The 16,773-nt window shown below is 27.7% G+C and overlaps 1 pseudogene; it reads right to left on the reverse strand.

Annotated features, from left to right (window-relative positions):
• Window positions 1–14,200: 14,200 nt before the first annotated feature.
• LOC130932980 (alkaline/neutral invertase A, mitochondrial-like) lies at window positions 14,201–15,579 on the reverse strand (annotated as a pseudogene).
• Between the last annotated feature and the right edge of the window lie 1,194 nt (window positions 15,580–16,773).

Genomic DNA, 16,773 nt, shown 5'->3' on the forward strand with positions numbered 1-16,773 from the left:
GGAGGAGCCCCACTGTCAAGTTGCAATGCTGCAAAGTCCTTCAACATGGACAGTGTGAAAACTGAGATGCAGTGCGTCGATGAATCGGGTTCGAAATGCAATAGCTCCGCAGAGCGTATTGCACACAGCTTCCCGTTGCCAAGGTCAACAAAATTGAATCTGCCCGGTTCTTCCATCGGGGGTTGAATACCCTCAAAACCCACATCAAGGTATTGATATAATGCGACTAGGCCATTCTGGTGGTTAACGAGAATGGCAAGGACCTTGTCCAAATGTGTATGAGGAGATTCCATCACATACTCATGTGTAAGGCAAACGGTGTAGTTGCTGCTTCCAAGACCGGGAAGGGGCACAGAAATGTGTGGGAAATAAGTAATACGACATTGGCCCCTGCCGCTAATGAGCCTACCCTTTCTGAAGTTCGAAAGATTGTTATCAGCGGCAGACATATCCATCCAAGTCTCTTTTATGGGGTCGAAGCGGGCCAAACAGGAGTCTCTCTCCGTGGATGATAAAAAAAAGAGGTTGTTGTCGAGGACGAACATGGTATTGTCGACACGTGGCTCGCTAATGATGGCCCCAGGAGCCATTAAGGGTTTCCAAACTCTAGAACCAGAACAAAGAACGTAAAATCCAGATGAATATTTGAACCGTCGCCTCAGATTTATACAGAAGTAAACATCGCCTGAGCCTGGCGTGTTTGCGATGTATGATTTGTGAAAAGGAAAGGGTGCACCATTCAGTGATCCCGTAGGGGCAATTCTGGACTCCTCAAATTTGATTTCGTAGATTGTCCAGGAGACCAGATTCACAATGGAATCGGATTTGCTTCTGCGAATTTCAGGCGGCAGGCTGGTCCGCTCCGACGGCGCCATATAGATCTTGGAGTCGAACTCGAAGGGACACATATCATGACCTGGAAGATCCAAATACATCTCGAACGGTGGTGGAGGCAAACAAGTCCAATCTTTGACATCAACTTCTTCCTTTAAATTGCTCAGTTTGATCACGATCAACTTTCTATATGTCATAAGGCAAAGGCACGCTTCATTCGCCATTTCAACCTTCTCAGATTTTCGTCTTTTTGACTCAGCAGCATCCAATTCCGCCATCACTCTCTCCGATCGACCCAGATCGGTGGTGCTGCGGCAGCAAAAAGCTAGGGTTAGGGTAGAGCACTAGAAAGTTAAAAGACGAAATATGGGGACCTTGACGAGCGACCAGGGTTTCGAATACGACTTATTCTCCTTATATATACTAGCGGCTCAACAGGCACGTTAGTGTCTGTTTAACGTGCCTATTAAGCCACTTTTCTATTATTTTTAAGAAATTAATTTTATTTTTTTGTTAATATATTATTTATTTTTTAAAATTTATTAGATAAGTATTTTTTATTTTAATATTGATGTGATCTTATTTATATCATATTTTGTTGAAATTAAAATTACTATAAAATACTTTAAAATGTTAAATTATAAAATCATACAATAAAGAGATAATATAAAATGGTCATAGTTTAAAGTTCTAAGTAATATATGAGGTGAAATATTCAATAGAGTAAATTTTTATTCTCAACTATTCTAAAATATACAAAAAGTATTTTCAGAATGATAATGCTTCTATTGTATTTTTTAAAAAATTTTGAATATCGTCTATTAATTTATAATATTTTTTATTTAATTTTTAAAATTTATTATGACAAAATAACGATATGATGAGGATTTTATCCGCTAAAATTGCAAAAATATTTTTAATAATTAGTTTATTCATTGTACTTTATTTTTTTTGGGTGTTTATATTATATTTCATACATTATTAAATTTTAATTTGATAAGTTTTTTTTATCATTAAGGGCTTATTATCTAATTACTGTAATTTAATTAAGATTTATTTTTTATCACTAAATGATGTTATGTGTATTACGGTTATTGCCATTAAATAATATTTGTAGTAACATTTTTTTAGTTTGTACTTAAATTAGTTATTCAATAAAAAATTGTCCCGTAACTCATAAAAATATATACAATGTTATTTATGTTTTTAATTTGAGAATTTTTAATTTAGTTACCATATAGTATTTTGATATTTTTTAAGAAATTAGAACACATTTTGTCATGACCAAATTTTATTATCTATTAAATTTTTAATTGGATAAAGATTCTATAATAAAAAGGATCCATATAATTTGTATAATACATTAATAAATACATGAGATAAAATAAGACATATTTTTGTACTATTTTTCAATAGTTGTTGTTTTGTGTTTAAGGTAGATCTTTTTTTAATTTTACTATTTAATTTTAAAAGATATATGTTGTTACCAAAATTTTATTACAAAGTTATTGTTATTATTAGTCTTATGAATGTATTGCCTATTTAAAATTTATAGTATTTGTTAATTATTTGTTTTATTTTTTTATTATAGAATTCATAATTTTGTTTGACATTAGGCATTTTATATAGTAGTGTACAATATCAAACCTCTTAATTTATTCAATACAAAAAATATTTTAAATGAATATTATGCCATGAAGATAAAATATTAAAAATATAAGTAGAGTAAGTGAGTACTAACTATTCATATTTGCATGGCTTTTAGCATTGTTTGTAACTGGTTTATTATAAGAGATTGATTGAGGCATTGAATTAGTAGCAGTGGTGTATTTCTCGACCTACATTTATACAAAAAAATGCAAACCTAATATGTTGTAGATTATCTTAAAAGAATTAAAAATTAGTTCTCAAAAATCAAATCAAATCGCATAAATTAAGTTAAATAATTTTGTTAATCTTCTATATTAAGATTTAATGTATAGGCAAAATGTCTTAAAAGGACGTTATTACATGTTTTAAATATACAGGGTACTAACCAGTTAGGACATCATTACATCTTTTACTTGAATAACTTCATTACAATGTGATTGCAGACCTATATTTAAAGAGCAATACAGATAATAAGCATAATTTGAATTCATAAGAGTAAAATTAGTTATCATGATTAAAGTTAACTTTTATGTCGCGTATAAAATTGATTTTAATTATTTTAAATTTGTTTAATTTTATTCTGAAACAGAGGATATTTTAAAAATAATATGCTTCTATTATATTTTTTTCTATTGATTTTTTTCAAAATTTGAATATCGTCCATTAATTTGTGGCATTTTTAAATTTATTTTTTAAATTTATTATGATAAATTAACAATATGATGAGTATTTTGCCCGTTAAAATTGCAGAAATATTTTTTAAAAAGTAGTTTATTTGTTATACTCAAACTTATCTTTATTTTTTGTGTTTATATGTTAACATTTCACATTAGGAATTTATTACATATTTAATATTATTAAATTAATATATTTTTAATAATAAATAATGTTACGTGTCTTATGATTATTATTATTGGCTGATATAATAGCATTTTTTTATAATTGATATTTAAGATAGTTATTCAATAAAAAATGATTCAGTAACTCATATAAATATGTAAAGCGTTATTTATGTTTTTAATTTTAGAATTCGAAAATTATTTATCTAATCACTGTTTGTAATATTTAATACAGTATTTAGATTTTTTATAAAATCATGACCCATTTTACCGTGATCAAATTTTGGCATTTGTTAAATTTTTAAATGGACAATAATTTTATAGTAAAAAGGATTCATTTTTATTTATGCTATGTATTTAAATACATGAGATGAAATATCAATATTCTTGTATTCTTCTTATATCATTATATTTGTATTTAAGTAAGATTTTTTCTGATTTTATTTTAAAATTATAAAAATATATATTATTACCAAAATTTTAAAATATAAAAATATAAAAATATAAATTAAAATAAAAACTAAAAAAATTAAATTAAAGTATATTAAAAATCATTATGTTACATTAATTTAACACAATATATAAATACTATTTTGATAATAAAATTATTATGTTTGACAACTTTTTGTAATTATCTTATAACGTAGTATTTATGTAGCATCTACATTAATTTAAAACGTAAATATATTTTTTTTTGTAATAAATTTATAATAAAAGTTTTAGTTAAAGAGTACTCAATACTTCTTTTTATAATTTAGAGCAGTAAGTTTATTTTCATTTCATAGTTATTTTTATGTTACCTGAAACAAAACGATGACGACAATGATGGGTGGTTCTGACCATTTGTCTAATTGTAGTTAATCGTACTTAGCAATAGATTTGGAATAGGAATTATATTAGTTGATATAATTGAATTTTCCAATTATATTTGTCAGAACATAAGGTAGCACGCAAAGAAGAAAAAGAATTGCAAGAGCACGGTTCAAAGTGAAACATATATTTAACTCTCTTAGATAAAGTACGATTGAAGGCGTAGAAGTTTTCTTTTATTGAAAGTGAATTGGTATTTAAATTGAGTACGTATTAATAGTTTTTTTATTGAAAGTGAATAAGCTTTAAACTCTGTCGTGGGTTGAAAGTGAATCAGTTTTAAATCTATTGTGAGGTAAAGCCAGTTTTTGAAAAAATAAAACAAAATAAAAAGAATTGAGTACGTAGCAGTTTTTCTATTGAAATCAGATTTTAAGTTCTGTTGTGGGATAAAACCAGTTTTTAAAAACAGGGACAACTACGCATGCATGTACGGAGAACTTCTATAATTAAAAGCAATATTGGAACATAAAGTTGGATACCAAAAACTCAGTAATGACATATATTGTTATAGATATGTAAGTAGGATATATTCTAATTTTATTTTTAATTTTTTAGAAATATATATCATTACCAAAGCTCTAAAATATGAGAACATAAAGAATTTAAAAAAATTAAATTAACGTGTTATTAAAAAATTTAATGTTATATTGATTCATTACTTTAATATATAAATTTTATTATTGGTTATGAAATCATTACTTTTTGTTTTTGTCGTTAGTTTTACATGACATTATTTTTTATTTTTTAATATAGATATAATATATAAAATATTACGTTATATATTATATTGTAAAAATAAAATATATTAAATAATTATTATTATTTTAACTATTAAATTTTTTTAATTATTTTTAAAGGATGAATGATGTCTAAAAAAGTTGAATACCAAATTTTTAATGTTAACTTTATAACTTGATATATGATTGATGTGTTATTTGATTAAGAAAGATATTGCAGTATATGTATAATTTCGTGATATATATTTTGGATACTAAACCATGTATAGTAATATTAATTTGTTTAATTTTGTGTATGTTACTTTGATTTTTGTTACCTGTGGCAGTTCTATTCTCATGTGCTTCCATTTCTATATTTTTGAAAAGTAAAATATAATTATTAAGAACTAATTCAATTCATAACAAAAAAATTTAAATTTAGTTATCATGTTACGTGTAACAAATTGATGATAGGTAGTAGCTCTGTCCATTTGTCTAATTGTAGTCAATCTGGCTACCCCTATGTTTGTAGTTAATCGGGTACTTCCACCAGTGTTTAGAATTGGAGTTGTATCAGTTGGGATGGCAATTTATTTTCCTTGTCGAATCAAACTTGCACGTCTTCTAGCTCGGTATTGTTGTCTTTGTTCTTCGGTTATGTTCTGTCTTCTTCGGCTAGCATAATCTGTCCAAGTGGGTCGACGTTGACGTGGTTGTTGATTTCGTGAAGATTCCATTTCTATTTGTCAGAAAGATAACAATGATATGCAGAGAAATTTTTATGAGACCAAGATTGAAAGAGAAGAAGTAATTTAATCCTGTTAAGTACGATTGAAGGTAGAACAGTTTTTATTGCAAGTGAGTTAGTTTTTAAAGTGAGTTAGTTTTTAAAGTGAGTACGTAGCAGTTTTTTTTCATTTTTACGTGGGTTGATGGTGAATCAGTTTGGTAGTCTGTCGTGGGATAAATTCTTTCTTTGATGATTAAAAAAAATAATAAACATGGAGGATTGTAATAAAACATTTGTTATATTGAATCCAATGTTTAAAAAAAGGGTAAAATAGTAAGAAAAAAATTGGATACCAAATTTTCTTATTCCCATTATTCATTAATTAATTAATGAGTACGTGTAATATTTTTTTAAAAATAAATATTGGACATCAAATATACTATTATATTATGAGGTATTATGTATAAGAAATACTTATAAAAAATAGTAAATAATTAATATTTTGTTGACATAATTTTATTTGTATGGGCTATTTTATTTATATTTTTTGTATTCCCATTATATATTGGTATAAATTTTATTTTTTATTTTGTTATTTATATTAATTATTTATATTTTAATAATTTTAAAAAATATCATGAAAATTTAAAGATAAAAATATAATTAATAAATTTAATTTTAAAATATCATGTTTCTTGAGTACGTAGTGTCAGTTTTTTCTATGAGAAGTAGTTCAGTTTTTAAATTCTGTCGTGGATAAACCAAATTGTTAATAAAAAAGAAACAGGGCAAAAGAGGAAGAAAGAATTAGATACCAAACCTGTGTATCCCATTATATATTGGTATAGATTATATATTGGTATAGATATATACTAGCTTAATTTTTATATTTTTATTTTTAAAATTATAAATTTGATGGAATAATTTAAAAATTAAAAATAAAAAATATTTAAAAACATATAAAAATTTTAATATTTATTTAACTTTAGAACGTATAAAAATTATAAATTTGAGTTAAATAATATATTAAAAAAATTATGTGTAACAAAATAAAAATAAATATTTATAAACATTAATTACAAATTAATTATTTATTTAATTTTTAATAGTATTTAATTTAAAATAAAATATTCGTTATTTTCATGTATAATTTTAATAGATAAAAAATATTTAATTTTTTTAATTTTATATTTAATTTTTTAAATTATCTTTAATTTTATTATTTTTTTTAAATTATTAATTTATATTGTCTTTTTCTGTTTTTTCGTTTTCTTCTTCCATTTTTTTAATCTGATTATAATTAATTATTATCATTATAGCAACTTTTAATATTTTCCATTACTTTAATTTATGACCTTTTATTCGGACAACTTTTATGAGTTATTGAAATTTTACTAAAAAAATTTCTTTTTTTATGTGTCTTTTGAGATTTTAAATTATTTGTATCTTTTAGTATGTTGTTGAACGATATATTGTATGTAACTTTTACATCAATTTTTAATAGAATTAAATTATAAATCAAATTATTTTATGTCAATTTTTTAAAATTCTAAAAACCGAATTTAATTGACCGATTAATTGGATTAATCGGGAACTTAAAATACTAAAATTATATAAACTTGAAAAACATTCTTGTACTAGTATTTCTCTCTAGTTGTTCCCCAAAAGATATAACTGGAATTGCTGAAGTAAAAATTAACTTAAGATTCCATTAAATAAACAACAATACTACTATATGTCAACATAACATTGTTCTTAATTTATTAATTTGATTTTTGTTCACATTTACTTCATATGTTGGGATTGATCTAAATAGAAATTTCAAGTGGTATGAACATTGGACAAATAACAATTGGTTTGCAGATCTTAAAATTTACCGAAAATATTTATGTATATTTATGTTGGGAGGCTCAACATTCACCTGACATATACTCACTCTGTGACGGTAAGCATAATAGAATAATAAAAAAAAAGTATCATGCCAACACATGCTACTTATATTTAAACACCTTCCAACATTTGACAAAAACAAATCGTAATATCATGTTTGTTCGTTTATTAGTATACAATCATGATTCTATATTTTCAAACATAAATTTAAGCATAGTAATTATTAGTCTTTGTTTGCTACATTACTTGACCCAACCCATTTATTCAAGGGAAGTATAATTCTACTTTAATTTTATACAACAAATACGACCAAAAAAATCATTAAAAGAAGAGCATACAATAGAGGCCTAATCTAATCTAAGAAAATATGCATCCTATAAACAATGTCATCTCATCTCATGCATGGTACCACTTGTCTTTATCCAAATATGATTTGTGAAACTTACTTACAAAGTTTGCTCATGATATAAGAAACAATTATATTGCGGAAAAAAGAGGAACCATCCGAACTTGAAACACAAGATAAATCCACCACAATAGTTAAAAAATATCTATCACAATTCAATTTTTCTTTGCTCGTATCAAGTAATTTTGTATAATTTATTTCTGTAAATAACAATCAAAAGAATTGTTTGTAATATTTTAATGTTCATATCCAAATTAATGAACGTGACATGTTGTAATTGACTTCCAATATTGTGCTCTACACAACTTTCTGTAACATGAGAAATATAAAAGTATATAACTATTTATGTATTTGTATATAAGTGATAAACAGAATCATACTTGTTGGTATATTGGCGCCTCCTTCTTTTTGGGACGCTCTTGGAGCAGATCTTATCACCTTAACACGAAATGAAGCCTACAAAATTTGAAACATGGATAATGTAATTGTAACCAAAATCAAGTGTGCATGAGCATATTATTAGCTCAATGGTTCAGTGTACATTATACAAAACTAAACCCTAGTGGGAAATCAAAAACACAATTGCAAACCTTAACCAAATCATTACATATCGAAAATGAAGAATCTAACAGAAAATAAAAAAACAATCTCTCTTCATGGAGACGGAATTCAACAAAGAATTAAAATGATTCAAAACTACTATGAATTACCCACCTCACAGACACAAATTATGAAAATCCGTGACAAGAAACCATGGGAAGTCGTTGCCTTTCTTAACATAAATTACCTCATTGATGCTGGATTTGACCACCAATTCATTACCATAAAAAATCTCTCCCCAACTATGCTCCTTTCCAAGTTCAAAGCGAGAGAAGCCAAGAAGGAAAAAATACATTATACACATAAACATAAAGGTATGAAATGGAAACTGAAATGCTTATAAAGTACATTATCTTCACTAACCGTGTGTGTTATATTTTTATGTCGTGAAAAAAATTATAAAACACATTTATATCTTATGAGGATTGATCACCTGATTGGCACCAGTAGTAACCATTACCTAGGACTTGTGCAAATTGTTTACATCTCACAACTACAATCGAAAGCATAGGAGTTAATAGAAAAGGATCACCAATTTTCAGGAATTTCAACTACTGAAAAGCGTTGTAACTTAATGCGCACTTGACCCTTATTGAAAACCAAGTTTCATTCCAAAAACAAGTTCCAACCAGTTAACACACATTTATATGTTGTAAGAAAAAGATACAGTCTAGAACGTTTTTGCTTACCTTTCTAATTAATGCTGCTTGAAGTTAAGGAAGACCATCATTGTCACTATAACAATTAATAGAAGGTTCCCACACAAGTTTTTGCAACTTATTCAATGATTTCTTTCGGTTGCTGCCACTAAACCACACCCTTAAAAAGTTAAAATGTTCAACAACCCCATCACGAATCACACTTTAAACAAAAGCAAAGATGAAATAAGATGTAGAAAATTAATTAAACACCAATAAGATTAAAGAATACATACATATATGCCATTTTTTGATACAAAAGGGTAGCTAAATAAATATGAATATATGACTTGAACTTTAAAGTATAAGACAAACTAACAAAAGTAGAAACAATTTTCCAACAGTTCATGCTATAGTAGATGTCTTTATACACTTTATATTTTTTGCATAGCAGTGATCCCCAAATTAGATTATTTATCACAAAAAAGAGATATATTCTCCAAAATATTGGTTACAATACAAAATTATACATCGATAATAAAAATAAAGTTATGGTATAAAAAAAGAACCCCAACTCAAAATCTCGTGTCTTTTTTCTTCCTTTTATTATAAAACCAAAAGAAATCTAACAAAACTGCATATTTGATCAGCTTATAAAATTGATTCTTAAATAAGCATATTTCTTAACCCATTCAGAGCTTGATAACATAGGCAATCATCAATGTCTTCACCAGTAGAAAAATTTTAACTATCTAAAAGTTTAGAAGTCTCTAAAGTCTAATAAATATCCAATTTCTGAAAGCAGATTAATATCCTAATTGAAATACTAATAAAGTTCTCTGGCAACTTTGAATTAATCATTTACACCTATATAATGAGAAGCTCAGATTATCTTTTGACACAATAATAAACTTTAGTAACTTTGATTATATTAGCAATAAACAAAAGATTTTACCCACAAGGCAAAGAATAATTATTAACAGTAGAATTATAAGCATGACATATTCCAAAAGATAGTTGAGGTTATCATAGCCAAAAATAATGACCATAAACAAAGACTCATTATTTAAACAAAATTGAAAATTTTGAGATATGTGCAAGGAAATTGGAAAACAATAAATAAGAAAGCACAATGTATAATGTAGAATCTAAAGATAATAGGTAAAAAGGACCATACCTTTTAGAATAGTGCCAGTAAATTTATTGTACATCTAGGACACAAAGTCTTCTCCACAAGTCCGCAACTCTAGCTGAACGAAAAAAAATCATATAAGAGAGCAAAATTTATCCAATAATTATCAAATAAACAAATTAATGAGAGAAAAAAATTAGTGTGAAACCAAAGTTGAAGAGTATTTACAACCAACTCTAGTACAGCATTAACTTTTGAAGATCCACTGTGCAAAAGGAAAAAAATTGGATGTAAATAAAAACTGAGACCTTTACCAAAACTCTAAAAACATGAAATTCGATCAAAACCAAAGCTTTAATTATAAAAAAAAAAAACTGAAAACTTTGCTTTTGATAGCAACCTCATGGCTCTTGAAGGTCCTTTTTTTATCCTTGGCAGAGCACATGTACCCAAAATGGCCACGTCCCACTTCTTACAAAAACTCATAGTGAACCAAAAACTGCTTTGAGAATCCAAATGCTGCTAATAGTAATAAAAGCTTTATACAAAAGAAAAATTGGTAAAAATAAAAAACAAAATTAAAGAGAAATACAAAAGTGGGAGGGAAAAACAAAAAAGAATAAAAATAAAAAAAGCGAGGCAAAGTATGATGTAAAAAGTTTAAAGAATCAATAGAAGAACACTCACAATTCACAACATCAAATCACTACGGAAAAAAATTACACCAAGATATTAAGGAGATTTTTTTTAATCCTATATAAAAGAGACAATTTTCTCATAACAGTGCTTATTTAACTCATTCTGTGCACTCTAATAAACTTTTTTATTCCCGAATTGATTCTGAATTTTTTATTGAACAAAAAAAACCAGAAAAAAAAACATTGTTGGCAAAGAATAATCAATGTAAGGAAGTTATTAATTAAAAATCAACATGTAAATGTAGGAAATATATAGTACCTTTTACACTCCTCATTCTCTTTAACTAATTGAGCTTCAAATTCCTGAATTCTAGAATTAAGGCTATCCACTTTGAGCACTCTCATCCAGATAAACTTTTTTATATACATAAATTGCAACTATAATAGAATCATTATTAATTTAGTATCCATCAACTGAAAATACAATGTATTTTTTTTTTGTTATTTTATTCAAAGAAATGAATTTCAAGGTGAATTTCATAAATATTCTCATGAAACCTTAAAAACACCTCAGCGTCAAAAGTAGAGACACCTTGACATAGTAGAATTCTAAAGTGCACAAGTCCACATCATAAGAGCTCAGATCTGGCCAATGCCCCAAAACACTATAAGCATCATTAGCCCCAATCAAATCTAGGAATAAGCTTCAATAAAATCACTCCCGAGAAATCATTTCAAACGGCACAAACTTACAAAATAATTAGAAATACTTGATAATTGAGATAGCCAACCCACCAAGTGTTGAGATAATAAAGACAAAACATATAGAGAAGGTTGAGAATTAAAATTAAAATCTAACTAAAATAAACTTTATAAGAAAATAACACTGAGCAAAAAAGAGGTGAGAAAACTGGGACTCAACCAAGTGGTACTTGCTCTATTTATAAACACATCTTAATTGAGAAATTTGAATTTTGAATCAGATAGCTTCTTTAGTTTAAGAGGGAAAAGAAAAAAAACAACCTCTAAGAATTTGATATTGCACATTCAGGACACATAGCAATGAATCCAATATAAGAAACATACATAAGATCTCTTTAGAGTGTCCAATGAACAGTGAAAATGGCAAATGACAGCAGTAGATAATTGATAGTACTCAATAAATACTAATAGGATCCAATATATTTAATTAAAACTTAGACTCACAAAAGTAACAAAAATATATTCACAACAATAAAAAATATTTTTCAGACTATATATTATAAAACAGTAGATTTAAGGCCCAATACCATAAAGACCAAAGGGATAACATAACTCTAAAGAAAAAAACTTAACCTTTTTGTTTTTTATTTGGAAACTATTAATAGTAAAAAGAACTCTAAACTCTTCAAAAACAGTCTTGGTCGCCATTGAAATTTACAATTTAGCTTTCGTATTTTAGCTTCAAAACATGGATAACTGTTGGTATAAATATGTAATTCAGTTGACTATACAAAAAAATATAAATTAAAAAAAGAAATAGCCTAAAGCTTATAATCAAACGAATAAAGAAGTACTTACATAATACATACCATATCCTCTATTTAGACTTGAGATCAGATTCTAACCGTATAAGCTCCCCACTTTAGTTTAATAGGCATATTCATGAAATGTAGGATGACAATAACTTTTTTTAGATGGAATCATTGATTTTGCAGAATAAAAAGAGTATTTTTTAAAATATCGTAGAAATAAGATTTTTAATTTTTTATTAGGGTTTGCTAATAGAATTATAGTAACTAGACTAAGATTCGTAAATCAATTATACTATATATTATAAATTTAAAAGTATTATATTGTTTATAAACTAATTAGATAATATCTAAATTAATATTAAATTTAAAGACTCATTTATAAAAAATTATAATTTATGTATAATTTAATATAATTATTTAAAATAAAAAAATAAATAAACAACAACAACAAAAATTTTGTGAGGTTGATCTCTTTTTAAATATTAACTCATATTTTCTAATACTTTTATATAATAATTTTTTTTATATATACTTTAACATAAAATATAATAAATTCTAAAAAATCATGTTTATTTTTATTTATTCGTGTGAATATTTTTCATAAATAAATTATTCGAACTTTGAAAATTAAACTATATTTATTTGTTGATATTTTTTAACAAATGATAGTCTATAACGTAATTTTTGAAGTATTATTTTAATTTATTTGGATATTTTTTTTTAAAATAGAGAGAGACAAAAATTAATTGAAAATGAGAATACAAAAAATATAGTATAACATTATAAATATACTTTATTAATTATGATATATTGAAATATATGTATAATAAACGAATATTAATGTGTCATTGCACACTTTAAATATTTGTAAATTATTATTATTAGAGTTTTAATGTAGATATTTTTTTGATAAGGTTTTAACGTAGATATTAACTATATTTGTACCGTTACTTTTTAATTAAATTGAATATTAATAGGTATTAAATTAAATTTAATTATTTTTGTACCATTTATGTACAAATATCTATTATTTTATTTTGTAAAATTGCCGTCTATGCAAAAATAATGACAGAGATAAGCTTTAATGTAGTTTCTGAAGTTGCACTCGAGTCTCATAGTAGTCACTGAACTTAAAATTACTCATATTCATTCCTAAAATTACACTTTATGACTCAAACTTGTCCTTCCGGTACATTCTGTCCACCTGGCGCTATTGGACACGTGGGCATTACAGTGGCTAACTGGCAAAGTAAACTGTCCTGGTCCCTCAATTCAAGTTAAAATCCTAATCTCTAATTTTGAAGCCTATAGTGCTCACTCTCTTCTCTTCTATTCTCTGTTTTTGTCTTCTCCGTCTTTAAGCGCGAACAACACAGCTGAGAGTATTCAGTTTCAAATTTTTTACTTTAGTCATATTCTTTTGACAAGTAGAAAATGTTGTCACCAGATATTTTTTGAGCACTTAGTATTTAATGTGTTTGTTCATCTTTGTTCTGGTGGTTGAGACATCTACTATTTCTTGAAAGAAAACACAATAATCATGCTATAATTGTTTCTGACATTGTTTATACTTGGTAGAATCTTGGGGAAGCAAAATAAATGCTCTGAAGGAACATTCTATATGAACAGAAAAATGAAAATCAAGATATTTACAAATGTATAAAAGTGAAAAGAAGGAGCATTATTCACAGTCACAACAATGTGGAACAAGAATGTACTATTTACAATGTTGGCAGAATCCTAAACAAGAATCTGAGACTTGGCGGCATCGCGAGAGCATTTAGCCCTGCCACTCTTGCTCAGTGCACAAGCACATGTCTCAAGAATCTCAAGGTCCTCTTCCCAGCACAACATGGCTGCTGTCTCAGGATTCTTTAAGAACATCTTGGATGCAAGGAAGCCGGCTAATGTCCATGTCTGATAAAGTTGGGCACTCGGGCCTATTTCCCGATGAACTTGCCGGTGCGAGTGTCATAGTATTCCGGCCATGAATCAACTGGAAGCCTTTTCTCAGCCAAAGCAACTTTATCCTCAGCAAGTTCAGTTCTCCTCATTTTGATGCATGCAAGTGTAAACTGAATGACAAAAATGAATCACGATGGAAATTCAGGTGCAGTCGATTTCACATGAAGTTGATAGTTGAGAGTCGTTAGATGAAAATTTAGTCAAATCAGTCAAATTATCTAACGACTCTCACTTATTCACTTCATGTGAAGTCAACTGTAACTGAATTTTCACCAATGAATCACATATTAAACCAAAGGGGAAAGGGTAAATAATTATAAAACGACACCATTGAACTTCCATAGTCATAATATTTCCGTAAAGAAAAATTTACCTGCCATAGAAGTGTTGGCCAAGATCCACCATTGTGATATGACCAAGGGCTGCACAAGTTGAAATGTATCTTAGAATCAACTCTGACTATAAAGTCACCAAAGTACTAAAACATCTAAACAACACCATAAAAGGGAAAGAATTAAAGAAATTATACGTATTCTTTGGATCACTGCCAGTGATTATGCGCCATTCCTCAGACTCCAAGGCAGGATAGCATATCTTAAGAGGCATGTGGCCAACAAGATCATTCCATTTTGCTTCTATGAGATTCAGAATAGACTTATTCTGTTTTGGGATACCCAAAGATGAAACAATGGACCACAGGTTCCCAAGCATGAAGAACCTGAAATCCACGTGTGCCGGTTGAAGGTTTCCAATGAGATATCCCCCTTCCTGTGGAACCCAATCCATTAGCCACAGAGGAATCTGTTCTAAATATATGTTGAACTTGTTCGTGGCATCCAACGAGTACTCTTCTGTTTTGTACCGGAATATCTCGTTCATCTTTTTCACATCCAACCAATAGTATTCTCTAATGTGGAATGAGAGTGCACTCAGCCTGTTGTTGATTTCTCTAACCAGATTCTTGGATCCATCATCCACCTTAACCATCTCACGGGCTGATCGTAGAGCTAAGTAAAACAACGCCTGCAAACCAAAGTAAAATAATTAGTTAACTAATATGTTGAATCTAAACCCTTGTTATCCATATCAAAATCAAGAGGGTGACCATGAATTCCCATCCTTCTATCTATCATGCAAGAACCATCAGTCACCATATCAACAAAACACAAGAAACATATATGGAATTGATCAAACCTAGTTCTGATCAAATCTTAGCACAGAGCACAAAACAGAAGCGTTCATACCCACAAATTACAATGGAAAAAAATGGACTGAAATTTTGTGAATATTAAATTAACAACATTAAAAAATTGAAAAATCACATTTTTTTCATTTTTGGCTTACCTCACAACTCGTGTATGAAGGAGATGACAAAAGTGATGCTCCAGAGCCTAAGTTTTCGACTGAAATCGGTGCGGTTAATGCAATCGCACAGACGCCATTGGTGAGTATATCAGAGAAGAAGAAACCTCAATTTGTGTGTTTGTTTTATGTTTTGAGAGAGGGGAGACAATACGTTAGTGCAACGTTGAGGGAGGAAAGTTTTCAGCGTGAAACGACCTCGTTTCATGTCATTTTGGCGCCACAGCCAATACGGCGACATTTTTGTAATGCACACGTGTCATGAAGGATACCAACTCAGTTTTTCAGTAGCGCCAAGCAGATAGAATGTGCCGGAAGGACAAGTTTGAGTCCCGGAGTGCAGCTTAAGGGATGAATATGAATAACTTTTAAGTTTAGAAATTACTACGAGGCTCGAGTGCAACTTCAGGAACTACATTGAGGTTTATCTCAATGATAACATGACACAATCACATAAATTAATATAGCACAAGTTTATTTTATAATAGATTTGTATAAATTTTTATATAATAAGAATAGATAAATAGATTATGATTTATATGGTTTAGTATACATAGTTTACTATATTGGTTAGATTTTATTTAATTTAGATTGTGAAGATTTCAGAGTTTATAGCTTAGATAATGTGTTAAGGTTAAGGATATAAAAATTTAGTATGTAGTGTGTATAGTTTAAAGTTTGATGTTTGGACAAAGGGATGAGTAGTTAGGTTTAAGAATTAATTATGACAAAAAAAAATTATGACCAAAATTTTTTTAAAAAAAATCATCCTCTTTTAAAAAATATTAATCTCATTAATTCTAATATCTCCACACATAAGATCAGCATGATAAGTTTTTTTTTTGTATAGTAAGAACATTAGAATTTTGTTAATATTTAACATATTTTTTTATGCAAATTAAATGAATAATTTTTTGTCTCGATGGAATGAATATTATATTTTCAAAAAATCCACTTGCTTAATGATTTTTTTCGGAACCCATTCT

The sequence above is a fragment of the Arachis stenosperma genome, chromosome 1, assembly GCF_014773155.1.
Source record: "Arachis stenosperma cultivar V10309 chromosome 1, arast.V10309.gnm1.PFL2, whole genome shotgun sequence".
Taxonomy (NCBI): Eukaryota; Viridiplantae; Streptophyta; class Magnoliopsida; order Fabales; family Fabaceae; genus Arachis; species Arachis stenosperma.